This window comes from Ornithodoros turicata, chromosome 7 (genome assembly GCF_037126465.1).
Source record: "Ornithodoros turicata isolate Travis chromosome 7, ASM3712646v1, whole genome shotgun sequence".
NCBI lineage: Eukaryota > Metazoa > Arthropoda > Arachnida > Ixodida > Argasidae > Ornithodoros > Ornithodoros turicata.
In genome coordinates, this window is record NC_088207.1 from 26,792,266 (window position 1) to 26,799,090 (window position 6,825).

Sequence of the window (6,825 nt, forward strand, 5' to 3'; positions counted from 1 at the left end):
CCTAAAAGGTGTAACTGCTCCACACTTTATTTCTAAGAGTGTAGTTTACTTCCACCTTGTCCCCACTGAGGTCCCTAAGCATCAGAACTTGGCGTCCGCCCGTAAATATCCCGCAAATATCTCAACCCAAGCAGCACAACATCTTGGCCCAATGCTGGACAATATTGGTCCCATCTTCGTCCAATACTGGGCCGACATTGGACCAATCTTGGCAATAGTAGCCCAATATTGGTCCCATCTTCGTCCAATACTGGGCAAACATTGGACCAATCTTGGCATTACTGGCCCAATATTAGTCCCACCTTCGTCCAATACTGGGCCGACATTGGACCAATCTTGGCAATACTGGCCCAATATTGGTCCCACCTTCGTCCAATACTGGGCCGACATTGGACCAATCTTTGCAATACTGGCCCAATATTGGTCCAACCTTCGTTCAATACTGGGCCGGTATTGCCGATATTCGGCCAAGATGTTGTACTGCTTGGGAATGGATTCAGAGACGACCATCGCATGATTCTCATATCATTCTCTCAAATGAGACCTTTCTTTCCAGGCTTTCACCGAATGACATATGGTCACTCGCATATTTCTTCGACTGTATATGTATTCCCCTCAAGTGCGGCTTGAAAGCCTCTTCATTGCAACAGGGGCAGCGCTCCTCTCTACCGGCTCCAGTGATGCATGTTGAAGTCGAGTGCATTACAATGTATCGCCTTGTGAATCTCCCTGGTGCGGATGCGAGGATGTGGGTGGCCTGGAGAAGCCAAGCATTCAGGAGGAGGGAAAGGGAGGAATCCTAAACGGTTCCTGGAAAACTGGCATCCCGATCGAACATCCTGCCTTCTGCATAGATATGTCATTGCGCAAGCAGGAGAGGAGCTATACTGTGACTTAAAATATTCGGTGCTCTATTTCCTGACTACGTTCAACATTTCCTCGGTTACTGTTTTTCATTTTGTGCTTACAAAATGTACTTAGTGTTATGCGTAGCAGCTAGCGCTGCATTATCAGCCACATTTTCTGTTGGCAGCGGAAGAAGTATTTCCGTAACAAATTTGCTTAGCGAGATCACTTTCGTCGGATCACTATAAACTGGCTCCGGAAATGGCACAGTGTGAGACAGAAGAGCTAAAGAAGAACCGGGTAAAATGTTCAGAGATTTTGTTTTGTTTTGTTTTTTCCTTAATTCAAATTCGTACAAATGTATGAGGACTCTTTTCGTCCAGGCAAGGCACCTTGTAACGGAAACAGAAACAGTTTGCCGAAATTTTGAGCCCTTAACCGAAACGTCTATCAGGTTCCTCCATTAACGAAAACAGGAAAGGAATCGAAAATGATCTGCTGGTAATGGTAATGAGGTATAGAAACCAAAAATTGGGTTCTGCTGGTAATTTCGGTAATGGCTCTTTTTTTTTAAGTTACGTGTTAGCGCCGCGAAGCAACTGTGACTATGAGCGGCATACAGACGTGGACAGATGGAGAGAGGACAGCAGGACGGTGTGGGGCACAGGGGGTTAGTATGCGTTCTGGGCCGACTTCAGGGGGGGCTCTGCCGACATTCGTCTGGAAAGTCCTCGGAAAACCAAGGGAGAACCTCAGACAGCACAGCCAGTGACAGGATTCTTACCCGTGTCACCTCCTAGTCTCGGCGTAGTAAGCGATCATCTTTACCACTATGCCACGGGAGCTGGTATATTGTCAGTAATAGATTAAGCGTTCCCATACGTCTCTCGGAGAGCGAACCTAGAACCTCATCAGTCGTGGTGGAGTTCTTGCAGTCTGCGTCGTCCACGGAGCCGATCTTGTAACGGCGAGCCGGTTATCAAAAATCCGGCTCAAAGCCGGTGAAGCGCTAACGATACCAAAAATTACAGCGATGTAAAGAGAGACAGGACGATGCGCTGTGGTTCGTGTCCTTACCCGTAAACCGGTGTATGCGAAACTGAAAGTGATCTATCAACGCTTTGCTAAAACAGTCTGTCCCTCAGCGTTCCGGGCGGCGCAGAGGACGCCATCAATCTTTGTGGCCTCGCAAAACGATTTTTTTTTAAAAGAAAACGGCTGTTATTGTTGGGTCCATACTGACTTAGCAGGTTTGTGAGGGGTCTCATGCCGTACGAAGTGCATGGCGTCCGTGTGCCATTGTTTGAAATGTTCGTTTGCCGTTCAATAGACGGAGAGCAATACCCGAGAACTGCATAATCCAGTTCAGTATGGTTCAAGAGGACCCGAATACAGGCCTGTGCTAACAAACCCACTTACCAGATTTTGCTGTTTTGTGTAAGGGAACACTCCTGACCGTAATTGTAGAAGGTGTTACCGATATATTTATTTTATTATCTTAGTAATGTCGCCTGGAAATATCCTTTATTCCGTTGTCGTCTACCTGCCGATAATGCGGCATGCTGCTCGGAAAAACGATGCTCGTCCTGGGCTTACTGTTGAACGTGCTGACACTTGCCTTATACAGGAAAACCCGGTGAAAGACCCAGACAGCACAGGCAGTACCGGGATTCGAACCGGGGTCAGCTGCGACAAACCTCCGTCGTATGTGGGCCGATGAAGAGGAAGCCCCGATCAGGCCGCGGGCCTTGGGGGCGGGGGGGGAGGGGTGCTGTTTATTAGCAAAGAAAAACCAAAGGGAAGGGAAGGGAAGGTTGGCCTGCGCGAGAGTCACTGACTAAGATTATTTAGTGACTCTAGCCCGCGCTACTGCGCTACTGCTTGCTTGCTGCTGGAGTCAGTGTTTATCCTCTATTCCAAAAGAATGATATGATATTAACGATTGTCGGTTTTGCATCGCGGAGGAACCAGGCCAAGCACTGCGTCTTGACCAGTCTTAGAGTTGGCAATGCAAACCAGAGTCGTACATGTTTCAGGCATGGCCTCCACAACTCTGACAGGACTAACGATCTGCCTACTTGTATCGATGACGAGGAAAGCCACAGCTTGGGCAACTAGCTCACACAACGACATTCTGGTACGGAAATCTCGGTACACGGACGGGGGATGCCACGATATTCCACCGTTAAGAATTCCACTGTTTAAAATCCCAGATGTTCAAAATCCCAGATTTCTAAATGAAAGCTCTAATGTGAAGAATGGTGGAATGATAGTGTTGAATAGTTGAATAGTGAAATAGTTGAATAGTGTTGAATATTACTGACAAACCTCGGAGTTTTGCGTGATTTTGACGTCAGTAGAAATCATTGTCATGAACAAAAGCCAGGTTTTTGGCGGCCGTTAGGCTTAGCATGGTGGTCACTTCAGAGCAGCAAAAATTATTAGATTTTGGTTAGGTTAGGTTAGTTTTCAAAGATTACGTTAGTTTATGTGTTTAGGGGGGGGGTGTTATTAGTTTAGGGGGGGGGGCATAGTTCGGCACGCACGCAACGCTACTCTAGCGCCGTTTAGGATTTTGAGCATATGGGATTCTAAACGGTGGATTCTTAACGGCGGCATTTCGGGATACCCCCCCACGGACGTTTCGATACATGGTCATCTCGGTACACGGGTATCTCGGTACAACAGCTGTGGCGTTGGGAAAATATTTGCATGTCAGTTCATCGCCATTAGAGTTTCCAGCCCTCTTGATAAATTAACGAAATGGCCAGCTGGAAAAGGGGATATAGGCACCGTGCGACACCTGAAGGGGGCGCATTGCTCCGTCGCGACAGCGCCGTCAGTGGCGGTCTTGGAAGTATCCGACGTGATGCCACGCCGTCCGTTCTATGCATGGTTCTATGGATTCTCAAGCGGAACTGTAGTTCCGCGGAGTGTCGGCAACAGTAATTAGAAGGGCTGATTCTCGAAGTGCAAATAATGTGGAACCGTTCATGGGCGCGAACGAAGAGAATGGAGACAAGCTGCACAGAAGCAACCACCATATTTATAATGTATTTAAGAGTGCGGAAAGAGATACAGCCATTCGCGTCTGTCTGTGTCAGAACACCTGAATGTGATACGTTGAGAGGATAGTTATTCGATGTGTCACAAAATCCTGACTTGCTAGCGAAGACTATATAGGTTATCTGACTCCACACTCTTAAAAAAAAGGGTGTACTTTAACTCGTTTTTTTGCCACATACTATATAACACCCTTTTGGAGAGTACAATTACGCTCAAAAGGGTGTCTCCTCACTCCCTCAAGGGAGTAGCATAACACCTTTCTCCCTACAGGAGAGTAATAGTACTCCCCGGCAGGGAGAAGGTGTTATGCTACTCCCTTGAGGGAGTGAGTAGACACCCTTTTGAGCGTAAGTGTATTCTCCAAAAGGGGGTGTTATATATGAGGCAAGGAAAGGGGGATATGTTTAATGCAAAGTAAGAAATAGAAGGGAACGGTTAGCCACGGTGTGGGCTTGCTGTTCCCTAAAGCTTTCAAGCAAACAAAAGAAGACACAAACAGGAAAGGAAAGGAGTTAAAGTACACCCTTTTTTTTAAGAGTGCAGCCGCTTGTAAGATTATGTTTTTGACCGAGTCTTGTGTCCGTTTTATCCATACAAATAAACGCGTGTGATCACAACATATTCTCTGAACTTACACTGCATTTTTTCCAGTATCTTCAGATACAACAACGCCAAAGAGATGCTCAAAAAAGAAATTATATATATGAGTTTTTACCTCGGCTACGGCCGTGGGTCTGCGCGGCACGACGGTTATGAAATGGTCGGTGCGTAAATACGAAATTTTTTGGACAACGAAGAACTTCCGTTGTTCTTTCCAGATGTTCATGTACCGAGATGTCTGTCCCAGAATGTCCTGTACCGAAGCTCCCGTATATCACTGGATAAATGACGCAAGTATACGGCTGGCGGTCTTGCGAATTCGAAACGTTTCTGGGAGCTCGATCCCATGTGCACTGTGCAATTTCGAAGAGTACATCCTCACAGGTGAGACGTTGAGGTATAGAATGTTGAATCGCATTAAATTTGTCCCGTTATTAGTATGAAATAATATCCCAAACGGTAGCATATTTTGTCAGTGGAGAAAAATATTTTTTCCCGAAAGTGTTTTCCTCCCACGTCACACGTACTTTTCGCCAAAATGTGATGGTGTTGTCCATATAACACCTTACTTACATATGCAACACCTTTGATCTTGGAGTAATAGGAACAGAATCGTAATTTCTTCCTCTTGATGACCAGGAAGTTACCCGGAAACTAGCGCACTAAAGGTCCTGCAGAAAACACGCCCTTGTTCATGCCTGTTCCCAGACGAATGTCGGCACAGTCCTCCATGAAGTCGGCCCAGGACGCATACTAACTCCCCCTCGTCACCAACACTTGCCTGCTGTCCTCTCTCCATCTGTCCACGTCTGTACGCCGCTCATAGCCATAGTTGCTTCGCCGCGCTAACACGGAATAAAAAAAAAGAAAACATATTCCTACCACTGCCAGACACATCACGAAGTTTACTCCGAAGCTGCTTTGTTGAGGTCTTCCGGACAATTCGAATTCCGGTAGGCGATATGCGTGTCCCATACTATTTAAACCTGCCGCTAATCACAAACATTAGTGAGTTTTTGTGCATCGCTACAGTCTTTGCGCACGTATAGCTTTGGTGGTTCTGCGCACGCGCAGAACACAGACAGTGCTTCGTCCAGTGCGCTGAACCACCACGCTGTTCATTACGTATGCAGAGGCGATAGCGTACAATGCACTAAAACCCACTATTGTGGCGTACTCGGGTAGCGGTTACGATAATCTTGTATTTCGTGGGCGAGTTAAAAAAATTAAGTTGATCGCGTGTAACGTAATTTCAAAAGTTACTCCAAGTGTATTACACCTTCTCGCAATTTCTTTTTTAGTAATGTAAGTAGTAAGTATTAAAGTAAGCGGCTACAATTGCACAAAAACGAGAGTAATCGTCGCGATAATTAACTACAAATAATGTAATTCATTGCAATGATTGAATTACTTCTATTTGATTACTATATACAGGCCTGCTGTCCTCACACTGGACGCATCTGCTGCAATGTGGTCTACAAGCACGTTGGGTACGCGAAAAGCGGCTCCTATTATACCTCACGACAGCAGCGTAACTAACAACATCTCGAACAGACCAGATGCACCTGCGTGCCCGTCGCAATTTTTGTGTAATCAACTCCGTACCGTGGTAATGATGCGCCGCGGAAATAATAGCGCCTTACTTGCGGCCAGGGAAGTTGTGAGACTGTCGCTGTGAACGCGTTGTTGTGGACTGCAGTATGCAGGCTTCCTGGAATCTTTGTTACTCGTGTCTTTGTTTCGTTTGAGCAGCATAGGAGGATGGAGTCTGTTGAAGGACAAAAGGACAAATATGACGGGAACAGTCTGACGGAGAATTAACTGGAACTTGAAATTAGTTGGACAGAACAGCGTGCATGTAGTTAAAGTGTTAGCAGGGGAGCTGGTGGGACGTCTGTCAGTTCCGAGGAAGACTCAGCACGCGATGCTGTGGGCACCCGCAATGACCTAGATGAAGTACGCACCAATGTGATCAAAGCGACGCTAAACAGCTCAAGGAATCTGTCTCTTTTGTCAAACGTCGTTTACCCTCTCCTTAATCTCATAACAAACAAACAAGCTCGCAAAAATTTAGGCATGACAAATGGTTGGTCGGTGACGGCAAGAGTACATGGGTGCCACGCGGAAGTGATGGCGGTTGAAGAAAAAGCACCAGCAGTGGGTTTAGAACTCACACCCTCTGGCTACCGTACAGTGATTCTACGTATGCTGCCAATGAACTATGCAATGGGTGCTGCAATGCAAGTATGCAGCGATATTATATCTTGAGGTAACCGTCCAAACCCGTCGCTATCTGATCGGACCTGTACATCT

The 6,825-nt window shown here is 46.5% G+C and overlaps 1 long non-coding RNA gene across 1 annotated transcript in view; it reads right to left on the reverse strand.

Moving 5' to 3' along the window:
* Positions 1-6,294, reverse strand: part of LOC135399737 (uncharacterized) — a 40,566-nt gene extending 34,272 nt beyond the window's left edge. The window contains exon 1 of the long non-coding RNA XR_010424401.1: positions 6,156-6,294. This is a non-coding gene — a long non-coding RNA (uncharacterized LOC135399737). The remainder of the gene's footprint in view (positions 1-6,155) is intronic.
* Between the last annotated feature and the right edge of the window lie 531 nt (positions 6,295-6,825).